Below are 21523 nucleotides of genomic sequence, written 5' to 3' on the forward strand. Positions count from 1 at the left end.
TTTCCTCTTCCAAAGTGGAACTTTTTATTCACATAAACTGGTTTTTGTTTGGAGGGTGTGCTTATGAATTTTTTACACAGAAGAATACAATTGTGATTAATATTTTATAACTCGTATGCATCACTTGTAATAAGCCATTTTGATCCCACAGCGATTGTTACAACCATTACTGATCCTCTGTTGTATGTAACCTATTTTACAAGTGCTCGTCGTGTTTGTTTTAACTGCACGGCCACGTTTCAAGGCAGGTATTGTCCTAGCCATTTCACAGATGGAGAAGCGAAGCCTCTAGTCATTTAAGTGCCCCACTCACACTAGGAGGATGTTACAGAAGACAGTGAACTCAGGTCTGTGGATCCCCAGAGCTCGTTCCCTCAAGCGTGATGCCTAGTTGGGAAGGAAAGGTAGCCTGCTGAAGTGGCTTCTAAGCATTTCTTTGTCCCTTATTAGGAAATACTTTTCCTGTCGCCAGCCAGTGCCCACGTACCCACTTGTTTATGTACGTATGTGCTACCTATATGTAAACCAAATTTCTTAGAACAGCAGTGCCTCGTACTCCCTGTAACGCACAGCAACACCTCCTGTTTACTCTGTTATTTTCGACATGCAGTTGCAGTCCACTGTCTTGGTCTCACAACTCATTGGTATCGGGACTCAGTGTTTAAAAGCACAGTGGAAAATGTAGTTACTGCATGAAATGTGATACCGTATATGTAGCTCAGTGTTCTGTTGTGGACTTTAAATCTATAATAGCACTTTAGAAAGTTTTACTGGTGTACTGGATTGTCATGGTAAGAAACTCCTTGCTGTAGGAAATAAAAGTTAAACATGGTTACATACCAGAAAGCATGTGGCTTTGGTCACTTCTGCTGATTCTGTCTGTATTAGCTACAGTCATTTAAATGGAGACTGTTTAATCAGTGTAACTTCTGTGCTCCATCGTGGGACAGTACCCTGCGTGTTTTCTAAAACATAATTGGAAAAGGAAAACTGATTTGGGTTTATAAGCCTCATATTTATATGGAAGATTTTTGCTGATGGCATTTACAAGTTAATTGTTCTGCCATTTATGTTTCACTGGGAGCAAAGCATGTGTGTGCCTCCACCAGACGCTGCTGGTCCAAAGAAAGCCTCTTGATACTAACTATGCAGTCCTTGCTTAAGAAAGACTTACCCTCATTTTTATATAGTTATGCAATTTTTTAAGAATCTGAACATTTTTATTAAAATTGAATATACAAAACTGAATTTGCAAGCTCACTTCAGCAGAATTTCTCATTTCTGGCTTTCAGAAATGGTCATTTTATGAAATAGCAAACATGTTCTGAGAGCGGCCTGTGCTCAGTGACGAAGCTGTGCCTTTTGTCTAAAGATTTCAGGGTTTTATTTCTTAACTCTGTTAATAACGCTTTATTTTATTTCTTAGCTTATTTTCATTTTTATTATTTACTTATTTTTATTATTTTTTTATTGTTGTTCAAGTACAGTCGTCTCCATTTTCACACACCCCCACCCTCATCCCTGCCTCCCACCCTCGAACCTGCCCCCTCTGGCTTCGCCGTGTGTCCTTTACACGTGTGCCTCGATGGCCCGTCCCCTGGTATTCCTCTCCCCCCTCCTCTCTGGTAACTGTCAGCTTGTTCCTTATTTCAATGTCTCATTGTTTTTTGCTTCCCTCTTTGTTAATAACTCTTTAAAAATGACTAGGAAAATTCTCTTACCTTTGTACTCTCAGTTCATTTACAAAGGTAAAAATAAGTAACATCTTTTATATCATAAAAAGCACATCACAGTAATGTTAGCTTAAAGGATTAGTTAATAAAACTTACTATAGACTCTTCAAATAAAAAAGTGATATACTTATTTATTGTAACCATTTTTATTTGAGAATTGTTTGCCCTTTAAAAAAAACTTCCCCTGAGAAAGTTGAGTCTTTCATCTCTTGTCTTTTGTAATTTTTCAGCCTTTAAATCATGTGACTGTATCGTTTTCTTTTTTTATTTCCAGAAGAAGTAATTTACAATGAATTTCCTTAGGGTTTTTTTTTTCTTCTGTAGGCAATAGATCAAATAAGTAGGGACTCTCTGTTGAATCAACACAGATACAGAGAAAGTCTAAAGTGTGGCCCAAACTCCGTTCTTCTTTCTGCATTTTCCACTCTGGAATCATTTACTCTTGCTTTTATTCAATCATTTTTGATTGGTTAGGATTCTCTTTTAATAGGATTTCTATGCTCTTCTTTGATAGTAACAAACCATAGATCTTATCTGGATTATTTTTTAACTCTGCTAAGATTTAAGTATTTTAAATTGCTACATAATTATTCACATATTTTGGCATGAAAATTTTGCCACAAAATGTCCCAGATGTGAAATCTTAAACTAATGGCTGCCTTTCAGCTTTTGACATCCAATAGGTAAATTTAAAGCCTATTAGATCAAATAATGTTGATTTAAAATACTACTATTGAAATTTTTTATTTTAACTGATTTTAAGCAAAGTAGAAATATTTTTCGAGAAATATAAAGAGTGGTGTTGAACTTGTCTTATTCTTCATCTTCACTCTGGAGATAAGAATAAGTAAGTCTAATGGACAACATGAAAAATTTGGGTTAGCTATGAAAAATCAGTCTTGGTTGAATTTTGAATATTGAAAAAGCTGGTTGCTATCTATTCTGAGTATTTTTTTAAACAGGGAAATTGCCCAGCTGAGTTACCAATTCTTTCCCTGTTTATTATCACGTATCTTTGGTAAGGAAGCATGGTCAAGCTATCTGAAAAAAGAATAATAAGAAATGAACGTACGAAATGTGAATTACGAACTGTCATCGTTGTGTCTAACGTGAAACAGCATGGCAGCGCCCGTGGCGTGTCCTGCGGCCAGCATGCGTGTCCTTTCCGTCGCTGTGGGTTTTTAACACGTCAGTGTCACTGGGCTCAGGGAAGATAGTCCCGAGTTCCTGCAAGATAAAGAATAAATTCTAGTTATTATGAGAGGTTGTTTTTTTAATTGTTCAAAGTAAAATCCTTCACTTTCTTCCTAAAATGGCAAAATCTAGTAACTGGACATACCTGTAAAATGCGGGAACTGAGCTGGATTTAGAGAATTGTTTAAGTAGTTCAAATTAGTCTTTTTCTTAAAATTCAAGTCAGCAGGGGTCCTTCCCAATCCGAATGCCTACATTTCTGAGATATAGCAAGGCGGTTTGAGTGGAATTGTTGCAAAGTGGGAACTTACCTGTCCTACTCTGCAAAGGAGCCTAGGTGTGCGGCAAAGTGGACGCGGCCGCTGGACAGCGACTCCTGGGCTTAGACCCATGTCACTGTCGGCTGCGCCAGAACCTCCCCACGTGTTGGAGGTGATGTGTTGGAGGCGACGCGTTGGAGGTGACGCGGATGCTCAGGGCTCTGAGGCCACAGTCCTGGAGTTGCCAATCCCCCAGGGGGTCAGATGTAAATCTTCCCCTCCCCACGCCCAAGCTGGTGTTAAAAGTGAAGTGGAACTTGCTATTGAAGCTAATTAAAAATAATAGGAGTAAGACTAGCTTTCTTCTCCCCCTGACTTCTTTTTTTTGCCATGTATCCGCACCATATTTTTGGACCGTTTTTTATTATAACTCTTACTTTTCAAGACTAACAAGAACCTCATGTTGAGTATTTTTAAACTGCTTCCAGCTTTTACAAATCAGTTTTTGTTGCAGTAAAAATGGTCCATTTTTCTTTTATAGGAATCCAATTTTCATAAACTGGAAAAAAATTACAGAGGCTGCTTAGGTTTCCTTGGGGCTTTGAGAAATGTGTTTCCGAGGGCCTGGGGCCCTTCTCCGTGGCCACGCAGGCTGCCGCCCACTGGCCGTCCATCCCCCCAGAGCTGAGGGGCGCGGGGGGCCGCTGTCCAAGCCCTCCGACGCTCACACTTTCGTTTTCTGTCTCTTACACGGCCTGCCTCGTTTGTTCTCTTCCTTAGCACACTTTGGCATGGACTTTTCTGTGCATGATGTGAATTATATGTTACTAATATGCACCTTTTATTTTGTTCATTCAATTTATTGTTTCAAACATTACAGTCGAAGTGTTAGTTTTACTTTTAAAAATCATACTGAGTAGATCCAACAAATTACATATTTCCTTAATATATAAGAAATAGCCTTTTATTCAGTTTTTAAATGTGTAATTTTTCCTCAGACAAAGACTCTATGTGTAAAAGTTAGACTATTACTTTAGCTATTAGGACACCTTGATTATACTCAGCTATTTATTCAGGGGGTTTTTTCCCTTGAGAAAAACCCCTCAAAATTACACATCCCCTGTCTAAAATGCATTGTGTGGTGTTTACAGAGCTACATATTGGTTGTCGGATGGGAGGGGGCAGGGGACAACGGGTGAGGAGGTGAGGGGATTAAGAAGTACAAACAGGTGGTCACAGAGTAGCCGTGAGGACCTAAAAGACCGTGTAGGAAATGGAGCAGCCGAAGGACTTTCATAAACCGGTCGTCTGCATGACCTGTGGACATGAGCAATGGGGGGGCTGCCTGAGGGAGTGGGGGTGCTGGGTGGGGCAGAGCACAGGGGCAGAAATCAGGGCAACTGCAATAGCATGATCAATGTTTTTAAAAAGGAATTAAAAACTACATATTATTCCTAGACTTCTGTTTGATGAGATTATTCCAGAGGAGTTATTCAAAGAAGAAATGAAATTATTGTCTCTTACAACCCTTAATTTGGCCAATCCAAACTTCTTTTATATTGAGAAGAAAGTAAATATGCTTACAAAATCCCTTCTTTGAGGAGTCCTTTATCGATTTTTAATCAATAACCCAGACTCCCCCATTTGTTCTAGTAGTTTAAGTTTTAGTTGCCTTCATGACTGTGGCAGCAGTAGAGACCTTGTGTGAAAGGATCCAAAAAGGAAAGAAACTTTGGGAATATTTCCTTTGACAAACACTGCGACCAACTGTTCGCTCCATAGTGTTGTAGGAGCTACACAGATTGGTAAACGTTATGAAGTCTTTCAGAGATAATCGTGAACTAAATCGCAGCTTTGTTTAGTGCACTATTAAGTTCTCATCAGAAATGAAGTGTCTGTTTGTGATTCATTAACATCTATTTTTCTCGGCAGAGAACATCCCTCACAGAACCTTTAACAAAATTCCTGACTTTAGAATTTTTCCAGACACAGTGGCTGCAGCACAGAGTAGTCAGAGTCCATTCTGTCTGTCAGTGGCCAGCGATTTTTTGATGCTGGTGCCCACACATCAGAGCCAAGGTGCTGGGACGCGCCTCCCGTGGGGGCTAAGGCGGAAGAGCCTTCGTGGGAGGGTGTGGCGGCGGGACAGGCCACCCTGTTCACTTCCTGCTAGTCTGTAACTGCGTCTCTAAGAACCTGTCTAATGAAGCAATCAGAGATAAATCCCACGAAGTAAATTATTTCAGTAAAATAAATGTACATCAAAGAAAATAGATCCATTGAGTACAGTGAGATACACTTACCTAATTGTGGAATAAACATTCTTTCAGCACTTTTATGCCACATGATTTTGTTTACATATTGGGTTATATCAGTGTTCTGATTTAACCTAATTTAAGTCAGTAAGAAAGTCAAAATAGGTAAAAACTGATATATTTAACAATAGATATTTACTTCACATAAAATTCTCACTTTTTAAAGAATTAACCACAGATAGCTTATAGTTTGCTCCTTCCTTATTCAAAATTCTTTTTTGATAAAAATGTTATTCTCCTGTGATGTCTTGATGATGTAAAACTGAACACATCACTGCCCCATCTGTAATTCTAGTAACGAAATCAACTGTGTTTGGACTATTTAGTCATTCCATTTATGCTCATTTGCATGTATTAAAACACTATGGCAACAGGTTCATTGATTTAATCCTAATATGTAAATATATTTTTATTTTAAGACAAGCCTATTATCAAATAATATATAAAATTAAAAAACAAAATCTTACTGAATGTTTGCGCAAGGCACTGTTACACATTTCATTTACTCTTTGCTCTTGACTCACAGACTTGCACAGGTCCCTGGTCCTTGTTCTTAGCTGTACTCGGTTTGGGGTGTTTGCTTCTCAGTTTGAGAGGAGTTCTGTTCACTCTCAATTGAACCACACAGAGGCAGCTCCTCTGTGGAAACAGCGGGGCTCAGTAATAAGACCGCATTGTGTTACTTTTAAAAGTGGCTTTATTTTAGAGTGCATTCTTTGATTTGAAAACATCCAAATCTGCAAAATTTATTACAACTGTATTTGGTTATCCAAACAGCATTGTTTTTAATGTAAGTAAAACATGTATTTCAAGTTCAGTAACGAGTGCTGCACCTAGATATAATCGACAGGAATCATTTCAAGTTCTTCCCACCTTTAGCAGTATTAACCAATCAGAAATGAGTGGTAAAATTTCTTGAAGTGAATAAAACCATGCATAAGAAATAATTCTGTATTTAAGGGAAAATATGTCTAAAGTAGTGAAGACGTCATTTTACTCTTAGGTTTGTGGGATCATGGAAGCGGGCGGGCAGGAACGGCAGCAGGCCTAGAACACAGTTCTGAGCAGGAAGTGGGACCAGGGCCCGGGAGTGGCTCTCACACTGCAAGGCTCCCGTTCTAACTGAGCCCTTACGTTAGATTGTATTTTCCTCTGTACTCCCATGGCAGTTCTGCCGGCTATTTTTCTGTTACTTCAGAGGATGGAATGTCTTAGGAGCCTTCTAAAGGTTTCAAAGAATAACATGGATAAGGCTTCTGTTAGACCATGTCTAGGTCTAGAGAGACTGAACACTTGCATTAGCTGGCGTTTGTATTATCACGTATCTCATTTTAACGAGTGCACGAGATCCATACGGCAAAGAGCACTATGGCCCCTGTTTGAACGAATGTAGAAATTCAGTCTAAGGGGTTTTTGAGGGACCAACCTCAAACCAGGCAGCTAGTAAACCACAAAGCCTTTGAGCTTGGTAAGGGGCCTTACTCCGTGTCACACCCTGCCTGCCTCCACATGGCAGGATGTGTGTCTGTCTCATGGAGAGCTGTGCTTTAGAAAGCTGTAGGGCGAGAGTTATCACCACTCATCCTGATATGTAGGTTTCAGCACAACTGGTTGTTTGCCTACTTTGCTTCAGTACATTTGACATGATTTATTGCAAACTGGTACTTTAGATTTTGCTTGTAGGCAGGTTGCTACAAACGTATCAACACATTAAATACTTCACCATTATCAAATTGCCTGAAGGGCAACAGTCAGTCCCTAAATTCCATCCTCACAGACCAAGCATGTTGTATAAAGAAATGAGGACGGAAGCAGTGGGGCAGTCTCAGTCAGGAGGGTTAGTGTCTTACGCAAACCACTTCTGTAGCTAATGAGCCAGTGTCTGTGTTTATATACATGATGCTGTTGTTTGATGCCTGTAAATGAACCCTTATATGTTGTCGTACTTGTTTAGACTCTTGATAGAGACAGTTTCCTTCTAGTCTTGAAAAGGCAAGGAAATTCGGTTCCACCACTTGGACACTAATGATTCGCATTTCCCAAGGAGAATTGAATTAGGTTTTATTAGCAGATTGGGCCTATAACTTTTAAGGCCAAATTTTATTAGATTATCACACATCAGCATTAGCAAATTGTAAACTTTACTGAAATATAGAAATACAAGCCAAAAATCAAGGCTTAGAATTCTGGAAACTTGGGAAGATGTGTTGCCCTAGAGAAATTATACTACTGACTTGGGGAAATATTTTAAGTGGTTTACTTTCCTTTGACATTTAGCAGGAAGTTGGCGACAGAACTGTCCCATTAAGTTTGTGTTAATTTTCAATCTGGTGACCTGAGCAGAGTTTTTAGAGACATGCATGTTGTTAGCTGTGTATAAAGTCCAAAGGTGCCCCCACAGAAAACCAGATTTAAAATCAAATTTATTGTCACTTTATTAGGACTTCATTTAGGGGAAGAAGTGTAGCATAGCTAAGTCTATAAATAAAAAAGTAATCTGAATATGACTAGGTCCTATAAAAATGTTAAGAGATTAATTATGCTGCAGCTTTGCACTGAAGAAATGGGGGCTAGTCCAGTTGTGACTGAGAAGTTAATTATATCACCGCCATGGAAGGGTGATTATCTAGTGTTCAAGTTAGTACGTTTTTATATGTATTAATTGCCTTATTTTGGCTGTACAGATATATAAAAATTAGTTGTAAATTTACATGGAAAGAAAATTGAAAGTCCTTCAAATATGACTGCTTTTATACATATTTGACCAATGAAATACTCATTTTTCCAAAAAATTGTGATTTTTTTAAGGGAATAGTATGCAAATTGCCATTATAAAGGCTTCCTTAGTCATATCCCAGTGATAAGAATAAAAATGTAGGCAATCTGACTGATAAGCACCATCACCCACCCCCAAAAATAAAAGAGAGGAACACAGCAAGTCACCTTTTACGTCCTTGAAGTCTGGATTCAATGATACTGGGCTTACCCTAAACTCGGGGCTATTTTCTAATTTAAAGTTGATTTATTCTAGCCCAACTGTGTTTTGATTGAATTAACAATGTGCTTTAAGTATTTATGAACAATTTAAAAATTTTTTATGTTAGAAATGTTAAACCAAATACTTTTTCTTAAATATTTTTTGAAAAAACAGATGAAACCTAGAGCCTGTGGGTTTTAAAATGTAATACTAATTAATTCCCGTAGTCTCCATGGCCCTTCCAGATGTGCTATTGCCGATAGCTCGCCCCCAGATGTGGGCCATGCGGGCTCTGTAAACTGATTTGCACTTATTTTGAATGGGGATTATACAGATTGCTGATGAATTATTAAAGTAAATGTATTGCCAAATAAATCTAAGAGCAAAATATTAAACTGCAGTAAATGAGAAAGGAATGTGCAAATAAAGACCTGCCTGCTTTAATAAGTTCAGCAGTTCCCTTCTCAGTTTCAGCCAAAAGAAAAGAGTTTCATTTTTTTTTTGGTTATTGTGTTAAAAAAGAAAAAACGGTCTATAAAACTGCTTACAGAAGTATCTAAGACAAAAACAAGGAAATATAATGTTCTAAACTCAGCCGGTCCAAACCACTTGAGCAGCTATGACAGCTCATAAAACAGAGTAGTTTTTAACTGGGCTCTGTTTTACATTGCCAGAGTGAATTTTCCTCGCAGGAAGTAGCCAGAGGGTTTATTTAGTTTCCAGTCCACGGCTTTGATCTTTCTGTACTGTCACATCTCAGGTTACATAGCTCTTTTTCACTGCAGTAAATCTGCAACAGTTAATGAGAATAAAATTTCCTCCTCCTTACTGATGCATGCTGTTAAATGCCAAACCACAGCCAACTGCGTATTTGCAGAATTTCAGCTACAATGTATGAAAACAGTGCAATCAGTTTAATCTTGTTGTCTTTGTAATTCATTTTATTGGGCTTTCTTTCTTTTTAAGTGACCTACTTTATCAAATAAGTGGCTGCAAGGCCAAGCCGGGGAGAAAGTTTTAGAACTTTAACAAACGGAGAAAGATGTGCGGGTACGGAGGAGGTGGGTGAGGGGCCCGAGCACGTTCATGGCACAGCCGTTTAAGATGCATCGTGGGTCTCCTTTCGGTTCCTGAAAGACCAAGCCTTTCTTTCTCCCTAAATAAAGCACTTTGTTATTTCCTCGATTATGTAGTATGCTCAGTTTCAACATAAATTTTCACTGAGTGTTTACTTAATGTCAGAACATTATGTTTAGCTTTTGATGAAAGATTCCATAGTATTTAGTGGAATTGGAAGGATTTCAGAAACTCTGATCTCTACATTGTAAGATCTAGTCTTAAAGTAAAAATAACATCGTTATAAACATCTTATCAAATGTGGCCTTATACCTATTGGAAATACTATAAATATTTGTAAAATAAACCAAAGAAAATTTAAAATCACACTTAAGCAAACTATTTTATACATCATTAAACATGCATGTTGATGCTGAACTACAATAAAATCTCATGTTTTTATTTGCTTTTTTGCTATGAAAAAGCAAATAAAACCTCTGGTTGAGGCATTATTGGATTCAATTAATATATGTTGTTAAATTTATTTTTCGCTTATACCTTTTATCTTTGTTACAGTCTGATTTTGTGGTCAGTAACTGGAACTTATCTCTGTCAAGAAATTTACTCTGAGAAAGCTATTTCAGATGATAGCCGTCGATAAGTATACTTTATGAATATTATACATTTATATAGGTCATAACATATAAGTATGAAGTATTATAAAGCAAAGTATATGAAAGAAAGAAATCAGCTTCTAGTTTCTCACCACTGGCGTCCCACTTGCTGGTATCCCCGCCATCTGATTCCACAAAAGAAATCATTTGTATTCTCATAAAAATCAAAATGTTGCGTATAAACCAATAGTACATAATACCCAGTTTTTGACTTAGATAACTATCATAAAACAATAACTAAAATTGTATTGAAGCTCAGAATTATATTCCTAAATTAGGGGCAACAAGGCCAGATTTCCTGACAAGTAGAGGACCTGTCGGAAAGTGCCAGTTGTCTCCCCAATAAGAAAGGATGATTTCAAACTTGTAGAAAGAGGGGCGCCGTAGTAAACTGGGCGTCCCGAAGGTGTTAGACAGAACGTAGCAGTGTCGAACTCTGAAATAAGCCTGTCTGTGTGTGCGTAATCCCTTACAACATCATAGTTTTCCTGTGGAAGAAAGACAAGAGGCTAACACGGAATTTAGATTCTCATATCGGGCCCTGGGGGTGGAGGGCGTGGCTGTTGTGCAGGTCACATCTTTCTTTCTCTGTCACATTTTAGGCTGCCCCAGACCACTAGTCCGTAATCCATCCAGTATTCTGGATTTGAACGCCCACGGAAAACTTCTGCACAAAATGAACATTAATTTTAAAGAGTTATTCTTTTAAAAAGTAAGAAAAATAGTCAGTGAAATTACTCAGAAAAGTTTAACTCTGGAGCCTGAACAGTCCAGTCCAATTTTAAATGAAATTACTGGCAAGAATTAGAAACAACTCAAGCTGCAATGGCATATAGATTTCATCTTTACTCCAGTTCAATTATTTGAAATGTTATTCTCTAAACCAGTTTGAAATCTGCCTACAGTCTGAGGCCTGTTGATGAGTAATAGTGATGGCGTTTATTAAGATACGTGCACCCTGAGTGCCAGGCAGTGTAAACGGCAGAGGGCTGTTTGTGACAGCCCTTGCTCGCTCAGTCTCCGGCCAGGAGCCACCGGTGGCGTGGAAACAGGAGCGCATCACAGGAAACAACTCGCCCACGGCTTTCTTCCCACCACCCACTCCCTGCTCGTATTTCCACCCACCTTCCTTTCCTCCTCTCCCCTTGCAGGAAGGAGGTGTCCTTGTGCAAAGTGCAGTCGGTCCCTTGCACTCTGACCCCCACCCCCATTGCCTTCTGCAGGACGTCTTTGCTGTCATCTCTCTTCGCCCTTCCGAAAGCATTGGCATGTAAACGTCCTCCGGAACCTCCAGAGTTAGACTCTCGCTGGCCCGCATCACCTTCCGACCACAGCCCACTTCTCACTTCCCTTCACACTTGCTTCTCCACACACCCTCCTCGCTCCTCACTTCCTCCCGTCCTGTTGAAGCGGCCAGCAGTCTTCACCTGGCCAGACCCGATGCGCCTTCCTCCCGTCTAGTTCCCAGCAGCACCCCGGGCCTGCCTTCTCAAAGCGCCCCTTCCAGCTCTCCGGAGACGCCATTGTCCCGCTTGCCTCCCACGCCCCTCTCCGTGCCTCCCTGGCATTCTCTGCTGGGCACCCCTCCGCGTAGTCGCCCTGTTCTGTGTCCACCCCGTTTGGGGGCCTCTTCTCTAACTGCTCCTCGCTGCCGGAGGATTTCACTCGGACCCCATGACTTTCAGCGCTGCCCACGGCACGTGTCTGTCTCTGAGCCCTCTCCCCTGGCCGCCAGCCGGCCTTCCTGCTCGCTACCCGGCACAGTGCGTATAGTACAGGGTGGGGTTTGTATTCAGTGCACACGGAATCGAGGTTTTGTGTACACACACACACAGTGTTGTGGCTCACATTGTGACACTGTTGTGTAAGGAACCTGTGCTGTGTAGGACAGAGCCGTCTCTTAACTTGCAGTGTTTGATGGAGATGAGGGTGCCTGCCTTCATCATCAAGATCCAGGTGAGAAGTTCTCAGTCCACCTGTGTTACGTTACCACAGACCTAACTGGATGTGCTGAGAGGTGCTTACCTGTACCGAATATAAGCATTCCCTGCCATACATTTTTTTTCTTACTGGAAAAAGAAACTTTTAATGTCCCAGTATTAACAAGTGTTGCATTACCTTTATCAAATGGCCTGTGCTCTGTAGAAACGTTTTCCGTGTTCTACTCAATCTTGTTTCTTTCCTATTAGCGGCTCTTGACTAACGACCTCTTAGTAACTAGTGAATGAGAAGTGCAGCATATATACCGTTGGAGAGTGTTATTTCTAATGTTTCTGTGATGGGGAATTAACTTCATAGAGCATAAAATAAAGATGTAAGCAAGGTAAGGATGTGCATTTAATGTTTTCTTTTTAACTTTAGCGTTTTCTATATTTAGTAACCTTTTTAATCAACAAGGACTCGGATGGACCCCAAGGGTGTAGAGATGAGTAAGAAACAATCCTTTTTCTTTTAAGAAGCTTATAGTTAGTACAGGGTTAAAATATAATTTTTTGAGATGACTTAAAACACAATATTTTTTATTTCAACTTTTCTCTTTTTGAAAATATTTAAGGGTAATAATATTATTAGAAAAGGAATGGAAGAGTTACTACGAGCACCGTGTCCCTCTTGGGACATCGGTGGACTTCAGTGTGTTCCCATCTACCTTTGTGTTACTGCACACTGTGTGTGTGTGTGCGTGTGTGTGTGTGTGTGTGTTAAACACATCTCAGACACTTCTGGATTGTCCTTGGTCTTAAGAGAACACAGAATTAATCATCTTTGGAAAAGAATGCCCCACTCTCTTAAATGATACTATTTGGAGTGTTATCCGTCATTAACTTTTATTACAAACAATTATACCTTTAGTATTTTTTTAATTTATTAATTTAGACAGAGAGAAGGGGAAGAGAGAGAGAAACAGAAACATCAATTTGTTGTTCAACTTATTCATTCATTCACTGGCTGTTTCTTGTATGTGCCCTGACTGGGGATCGAACCCACAACCGTGGCATATCAGGAAAATGTTCTAACCAACTGAGCTCCCTGGCCAGGGCCATACTTTCAGTATTTTCTTACAGAAAAAAAAAATCAGATAATCTGATGAATGTTATATGTGAATTATATATAAAAGCTAGAAAAAAATAAAATTAAAAAATTTAAAGATACTATGATGAATTTTCTTAAAAATATAAATTTTTAAATTCAGGATTTTTTAAAATTTTATGTGAAGCAGTGCAATTTTTGACAAAGAATCATTATTACTGAAGTATAACTTCCTGAATTATATAGAATGTTTAATAAAATGCTGTACTTTGATAATCTGGTAATTCACTAGAATTTAGTCACTTTATTGTAACAATAAGCTCTTTGGAAGAATTAGCCCAGAAGGAAGCTTGCCCTGGCTTTGTGATAGAGATAACGGGTCTTTAGAAATACGTCTGTGTCCTAAAAAACGTAAGTTGAATAATTGTGAGATTTGAGGAAAGCTGTTGTTATTGAAGAGTTTATTGTAAACGTTGATTTTTTTGGATGCCTCCCATCTCCTGAGCATCTCCTGAGCATAGACACCTTGTGTTTTATGAAGGGAGGGAGGGAGGGTAAAATCATACCTCTTGATGAATTCTCAAAGCTAATAGTTTTAGATCACAAAGATTTGTTAACATGGATCAGGTTTTCTCATTTTAAAAAGGCAACAGACCTTCATTGGTGATTACTTGGCACACAGAGGAGACGTCTGGAGTTGAGGGATCCAGTCTGCGCCGTGGTTCCCGGACTTCACCTGGGGGACTGTGGGCCGGCAGGACGTCGTCCAGCCCAGTCACCTGGTCGTCTCTCCACCACGTCGCGCCTCTGTCAGTGAAACAGGGCTCAGACCTGTTTCAGAGAGATGAGTCTAGTACCAGTGCTGTTTGTTTTTATGTTTGAGAGGAGTATTAGTGGTCTTCTAAACTCTGTACTTCTATTCTTGAAGTAACCATTGCAGAACATAAAACCTTTCTGTGTTGGCATTGGCTTTCATGTCAAAGCTGCGTGTCTTGTTTTGGACTAGAGAGGGCTTTCTTATGCCCTTCGCTTACGTTAGAGGTCAGTGTCAAAGTCTTTTAAGTAGACTTCTATAAAAGGAGCAAAATCAATGATTTCCTGAATATCTTCTCTTTTGTGGACCTTAGTTGGTGGGCATCCTGTCTCGTGTAATGTACATACATATTTTTAAGCCTATTTTCTTTGTTTATCTAAAGTTGACACATCCTACTTTTCCAGAAATTCTTTCCATTTCATGTTTTTCCTAGTCACAATCAAAGCACCTTCACATTGGCCTGTCAGACATTAAAAGGCAAAGCAATCTTAAAAATGAATCCAGATTTGAGTGGATAGTACGGAATGGCTGATTTAGAGCCCCTCAAATGAGGAAGGAGAGGAGGAGGCTCCTGGGAACATGGTTGGGCAACAGCATTTTGAAGTTGCAACTGTAACTTAAAATTACACCTTTCAAATTAATATGAGAAAACCATGAAGCTATATTTACATGAACATTAAAACTTCATGCTGATAAAGCTTTTGAAGTGGTGAACAGGAATTCTTAAAAGTCTCTAAAACATTTTTGAAGAGGGCTACTGGGTTTTAAGGACTTTGTAAGAATTAAATTATAATTTAACTCGTTCTCTGTATGCACAGAGGCGGGAAGAGAAACTGTCACAAGTTTCTTACTGTTGCAACTTGCCTTTTTCTCCCTGAGTCTGGGGGAGGGAGGAGCTGTTTGCCATCAGCAAGGAGGCACCGCAGTCATTTAAAACAAACCGGTTCGTCATCTCTCCTTGTCCTGGGTACCTGAAATAACTAACAGAGACATAGAGCGGACCCTTGGACAAGGCAGGGGTTGGCGGTGCCCATCTGCCAGGCAATCAGAAAGCCGCGTGTAACTGAAGTCTGCCCTCCTCACAGGAGGACACCCACGGGGAGTTTACCCTTGAACAGCGTGGTTCCCACGGGGCCAGGCCATTGAAAACCGTGTGAGACCGACCCACTTGAACAAAGTGAAGTCAGGGCCCACTTTGTTCACCTGAGCTCGAGGCCAGAACGGCCCCTGTCCTGCCTGTGGCCTCCCCAGGTGCGCACTGCATTCCCACCTCCATGCAGAAATCTCCTAATCACTCCGCTGCACTTCCAGGGCCCAGACTGTCAGGGTGGCCCAACCCCAAGGCCGCGAACACCCCAGAATGATCAGAGCCCACCCTGAACCCTTCTGTGACCTGTGCCCTTTTCAAAGGGGAGCCACCAGGGTAGCAGTGAGCCTGCGCGTGGGATATGTGCCGCGTGAGAGGGGATGGTTTGCGTGAAACACCGGAAAGCCTTACCTTGATTTGCTCCTTTCATACAAACTCTCTGAGTATAAAACCAGAAGAAAAGCGTCGCTAAGGTGTTGACTCGATTGCGTCAGTCATGACATAGCATCTGAAGGGCTGCGCGATTGAGGAGCCATTTATCCTGGCAGCCCGCCGCTCTCACTGCGGTGAAGGAGGGTGTGACGGCAGGGGCATCACCTCAATGCAACCACAGTTTGTCGCCTGGGTGGTGCAGGCACTGCCTCTGCGGATTCCATGCGAGCCCTGGGAGGGCGGATGGCCACGCGCGGGAGAAGTGCGCCGTGCCAGGCGGGGGCGGTGGAGAGCTCTCCGCTGTCTGGACCGGGGCAGGGGCCGGAGTTGGCCGGGGTTTGGCGGGAAGGCTCCGTGTGTTTCCGTGGATCGTAGCAATGCCACCACCGGCTGTGGAAGAGGCGCCACTTTGGAAATGTACTGATCTCACGGCAGAGCGAGGTAAACAGGCACAGCCGCTGTTCTTATTTCACAGAAGTGATCCGGAGACAGGCAGTCAGAGATGCAGAGCTAAACCAGTCGTGTTAGCGGAGACAGAAATGACATCCGGGGAGTCTGGTTTGGAGGTAATTGCACCCCACTGACTTAAAGAGAATTCAGGACTTGTTAAGTTCGTAGTGAAGCTGGTTTTGCTGAATTTAACAAACAGAATTGCCAGTCTTTAAATTGGGAGACAAATGCATATATGCTTCAGTTTTTTAAAAGTTTCCTTATGTTGCCTTGCAGATAACTTTAATTTAAAATATGATAATAGGGTACAAGCCAAAAAACAATGTGTTAGGACTGTACACTTCCACCGTCCAGTCTGCACCGACTTGCGTGGTACCAGTGCACTGTGCCCAAAGCGTGCCGAGCCCCGTTCTGTGTGAAATGATGAGGAAACAACTTGTTTCAGCATCAAACACCACAGTCCGGTTGACTGGAGGACTTGAGTCAGTCCGTATCCTGACAATCTCGGGGCAGCCTCAGGCACCGTAGGAAATGGACTTCCCTTGGGTTTTTCTCTTTGTTTTTACAGATCCGGAACATAACATATTTTCTCAAGGACCGAGAGAGCTTGTAAAATTTAAGAGTGGGCTTACTTTGGTTCCTGTTCTGGCACTGTGTGCAGTGTTGGTGCCCTGTACGGCACAGTGGGGTCTCAGGTGCTGCGGAGGGCACTGGGTGACTCTGAAGTGTCTCTCTGTCCTTGTGTGGTGACCTGTGTGATGACCAATGCCAGGAGTTAGTGGCTGCGGTATTTGCACAGCGCTGCCCAGCACAGGGGAAGTGCCTGTGTTGTGAATTTGATAGTATGAACTTACTCAGAGTCAAAATTTCAAACTTTTTCTTGCTTAGCTACTTTAAATTGTACACTTTTAATTTGTTTAAATATTATTTCTATTAGAAATACTAGTGCCCTCAGTTTGGAAAATGCATTCGTTAGTTTGATTTAGCTACAGACAGGTCTTTACTTATCAGCCATTATTTGATTTGTGTCAGCCAAAGGTAATTTGTAGATTATTTAGCCTAAAAAATTGAGACAAGTGACTAAGTAGACATGACATAAATTGGAAACTTTATGTTAAGCTTCTTATATTTAATAAGACTTTTGAGATTTTTTTTTACAATAGACACCTATCCACCTCTTACGTGAGATAGTAAGAGAAAGTGACAAGTTTCAAAACGATGTCAGAAACTTTCCAAACCATGTTGTTTATTCAAGGACTGTGGAGACAGGGTTTCAACAGAGGCTGAACGGGGACTTTCCGTTTCCGGGAGGCGGGTCCCTCGCAGGGGCCACGTGCCCGCTAGAGGGCGTGTTGCCGTGAGTGCGTCTGTGCCTAGGTTCTGCATTCCACAAAGGGAGGGGGGCGTCATCCATCCTGTGTTGTGCGGTGCTCCTGCTGACGTTAGATCCCGTGGCATCTCTGGACCTGGTTCATTCCGATAGCGCATTATCACTTTACAGTTCTGGTTGGTGCCTATGTTACAGTACCTGGAGGTCATTACTCACATTTTCACTGGACTACAGAGTTTCTAGAACTAGCATTAACTTTTGAATTATGCGCGAGGCCTTCGACTTTACAGCATGTTTAGTTTCTTTTCACTTCTTATTAGTATTTTTCAGTACTTAATAGTCCCCCGCTCCCACCTCCAACCAGACCGCTCCTCTCTGCTCAGCATCAGAGCCCTTTCCGCTCTGGCATGTGCTTTCCCGTTCCCCGAGCAGCGGAGGCAAATTGGAAAGTTCAGCTGTCATTCTCGGAGGGTCATAGATCACACTAGCAGCCGGAGTAATCCAAGAGGTTTTAAGTATCATAGCATTTAGTTTAAAGTGAAATTTGCTCTGACAGGGCTGGCAGACCAATAGGAAAAAGAAATATTTGTGCTCAGAGAAGTGCATATGTAGAGACCAAGAGTATAACTGATGGCTGGAAGTGATTTCAGTCTAAAAAAACAAATCATTAAGAGAGTGCATAGGGGTAAAATACACAGTTCATATTTTAAAGAGTCTCAACATGAACCAGCAACTAAGGTTAGCATTACACAGTAATTAGCTGGGGAGAAGGGGCCTTAACTCGCTCGGCACCAGACAGCGCGGTCAGGCCGTTGCTGCAGAAACAGTGCTCCTTCCGTCTCACTCTCTGTCCTGGGCCTGCAGCCGCAGCTGCTGTCCCTTAAAAAACCAAGGTGTCTGATAGATTATGTAAATGTCCAAGCAGTGACAGACAAACAGCTGTTCAAAGGAGGTGCTGAAGACTCGGCTTATTGACCCAGGGGTTACTGAAGCAGCTCAGGAAACTTCCCTGCGCGTTTCAAGAAGTCCTTGGATTTAAATGAAGAAATGTAACTTAAAGATACTTTCATTAAAACATTGCTAGAAACAGTTTGAGACCATTAAGTATTTGAGTAAATATTCACATCTGCTTGATAACCACATCCGACAGCTTCCACCAGGCACCTATCAAGGTATTTCCCCCCCTATTAATTGCTGCAAATGAGGAGAAAGAAAATATCTTGTCATGGTTCGGTTGTTTCTTCCAAATCCTTGTCCTCTTCCAGAAAGCCAATTTTGAGTCACAGGAAGACAAAGCTTATAAACCCTTCGCTTGAATGTGCGGAGCGTGTTCTGCGCATCTGGCTGCGGAAGAGGAACTGGAAGGGACTCCAGCAAGACGGTGGACTGAGCAGGCTTGGAAAGGTCCCTCCAAATATGACAACAGTTTGTAATTTGTGGCCAAATTCGCAAAAATTCACAAAGCTAGGAAGCACCCCCAGTGACACGCATGCAGGAAAAAAGAGGCGCCCGCAAGAACGCTGGCCTGGGCAGAGCGGGCGCACTGGGGAGCGGGGCCGCATCCCCCACGGAGGGTCTGGGACTTCAGAGGGCTGCCTTTTCCTCACCGGCTGAAGAGAGCTTGTGAGTTTAATTCACCAGCCTACTCCGCGTGCATGGGTGGGTCCAGAATTTAAACTGTAGTCAAGTCGGGGGAACCCAAGTGCAGAAATTGCTGTCTCCTCAGGCCAGTGAAATCCCCAGGGCCTGGAAAGATGGCACGAGAATCGCAGCCTCTCTGTAGAAATACGTCCCAGCTCAGGGGCCAGGAGACAGGCTAGAGAAGCAGGTGAGAGAAACTGGAACTTGGGACCCGTGAAAAATTACAGAGCTCACGAGGACGGGACTGTCACAAAGGACGATTGTCAGGGGCAGCAGTAAGGGTGAGGATGCCCAAGAACTAGAGTTAACAGAAGAATCCCGGCGAGACTATAAAATATACAAAAAGCAAAAGGATAGAAAACTTAATGCAATGATGATATGATATAAAGTGAAAAAGTGGCAACCATAACATCACCTTGTTAAATATAATTAAAATAGGCTCCGGAGGTGGTCAACCAACGGGTTAGGATGTGTAATGAGAGAAATGTCAATGGAACAATATTGCAGGATCATCAGTACAACGGACTTTCTGTCATTCGTAGTAAATTTGTGACTGTTTTCCACGTGCTTCCCCCATCGTTAGTACAAACTAGTTTTAATCGGAAGCATCTCAGTATCGTAACTAAATTGAAAGGATCTACATTCCCCCCCCTTAGAATGGACAGATGTCTTTTTCTAAGCTTTTTACAAATAAATTCCACATGAGTACTTTTAAACACAGCTTCCCCCTAATATCATTTGTCCCTGATTCGGGGGGAAATGTTACTTTGATTTTACCCAAAATAGGACTCTAGGGTTGAGCCATTTAGTTTTATCCCAGTAAAAGGAAAGCTGCTAGTCAGGCATGTAAGGGTAAAGGAGAGCCCCGGGGAGCTGACGCCGAGGCCGACACAGGTGGGCGGCGCTCACTGGGGGGTGCTTCGCGGCTCCTTGTCTCACTGCTGCGGAGGCTCTGTCCAGAGCCACCTACGTGCGTGTTTATTCCACGCAAATCGATGGGAGCGAGATGCTGGCAACAGGCTGGCGAGCATTCCAGAGGCGGCGGCACCTTAACGCGCACGCCCATCACCCCTCAGGTCCAGGACGGAGGCGCCTTCGCCCTGAGATTCCCTGGGGTCACAGAGCTCTGCGGTGCAGGGTACAGATTTCTGCGTAGCTCCGAGTCTGTTTGTTCCCATGTGTAAAATGAAGACATCGGTCATATGAGGAAGCAGTGGAACCACATTCTGTTGATGGTGAAGGCGCTGAGAAGGTTCAAGTTCCATGCAGCTTGCTTTAAAATTTTGTGAAAGTGCCGTGCTCGGTGATAAGACGAGCTCTCCATCTAGTGGCTGATCCGTAAATTACAACCACTTGATCTCATTTCACAATCCACCACCGTGGGAACGTCAGGTGTAATTTTATAGGCATTATCTCATGCGGTCCACGCTTCTCGTGCTCATATGCGCATGTGAGAACAGCACAAAAAGATCGTCTCTCCCCCCAGAATAGTCCCCCCTCTCTCCTGAACACAGAGGCAGCCCGTGTCTGCAGCGTGACTTCGTCTGCCTGGGGCACCACAGCCTCTTAGCGCCTGGATGGAGCAAAGTCTCATATCAAAGAGCAAAAGTTGTTGTACCCCAATGAACTATAACTTACAGATTTTCTGCCAATTTCTATGTCTTTTCCCTTTCTTCCCAGTTACCAAATAGTAAATGTATGGCTAAAAACCACATTTTAAAAGAAAAATACCACTTTGGGTGGTGAGAGCACACCCGGCCCACATTTCTGCCGGTGCCTCTGCAGGCCGCCGCGCCACAGCGGGCAGCCGGGTCAGCCCTCCGGAGCACACAGGCAAGCTGTCCGCCTTCCTAAACCGCGAGGACAACGCTCCCAAAGCATGTCATTCTTACCCTGGCACACAAAGGACTTTCTGGGCCAATTCCAGCCCCTTTCCAGGCTCTTCCCCTGCCACTTGCTTCCATCACAAACCGAGGCTTTGACCCTGTCACTGCTTTGCTCAGCCCTCCTCTCCTGCTCAGACCCCCACGCTCTCTCCTGTCCACTCCTGAAGGCCCACCTGTCCTTTGAGATCCACCCGTCCACACAGACGGGCACACTTTGGATGACCGCTCCGTGTCAGACACAGTGAGAGACGCTTGTGACGTGACAACGAATAAGATGCTCCTTCCCCTGCTGGCCGTGCGTCCTCACAGGAAACAAGGCCGACGCGGAATGTCAGGCGGTGACCGATGCATTAAAAAGTGTTCTCCATGAAGCCTTTCCAGACCCCAAGATTCTTCTGTAACAATTTGTACGTATGTCTAATATACTCCCACGTTTTATTAAATGTGAGGGCCTCTTCTATTCCTCTGTAGCAATTTATAAATGTCCTAGCATAACACAGCATCATATTATTATCAGAATTTTGTTCCCTGTTAGTTGCCTCCAATCTGTGGCCAGGGACCAGGTCTGATTTGTTGTCTCCTTCCCAGCACCACAGTGTCTAAAATTTAAAAAAAGAAAAGAAAACACTGACCCTCAGCACTTTACT

At 42.3% G+C, this 21523-nt stretch overlaps 1 protein-coding gene across 3 annotated transcripts in view; it reads left to right on the top strand.

The window, feature by feature from the left end:
• KIFAP3 (kinesin associated protein 3) overlaps nucleotides 1-21523 on the top strand; it is a 113828-nt gene that overhangs the window by 86723 nt on the left and 5582 nt on the right. The gene's annotated exons all lie outside the window — the stretch shown is intronic.

This window comes from Artibeus jamaicensis, unplaced genomic scaffold (assembly GCF_021234435.1).
Source record: "Artibeus jamaicensis isolate MK-2021 breed Jamaican fruit bat unplaced genomic scaffold, CSHL_Jam_final scaffold_625, whole genome shotgun sequence".
NCBI lineage: Eukaryota > Metazoa > Chordata > Mammalia > Chiroptera > Phyllostomidae > Artibeus > Artibeus jamaicensis.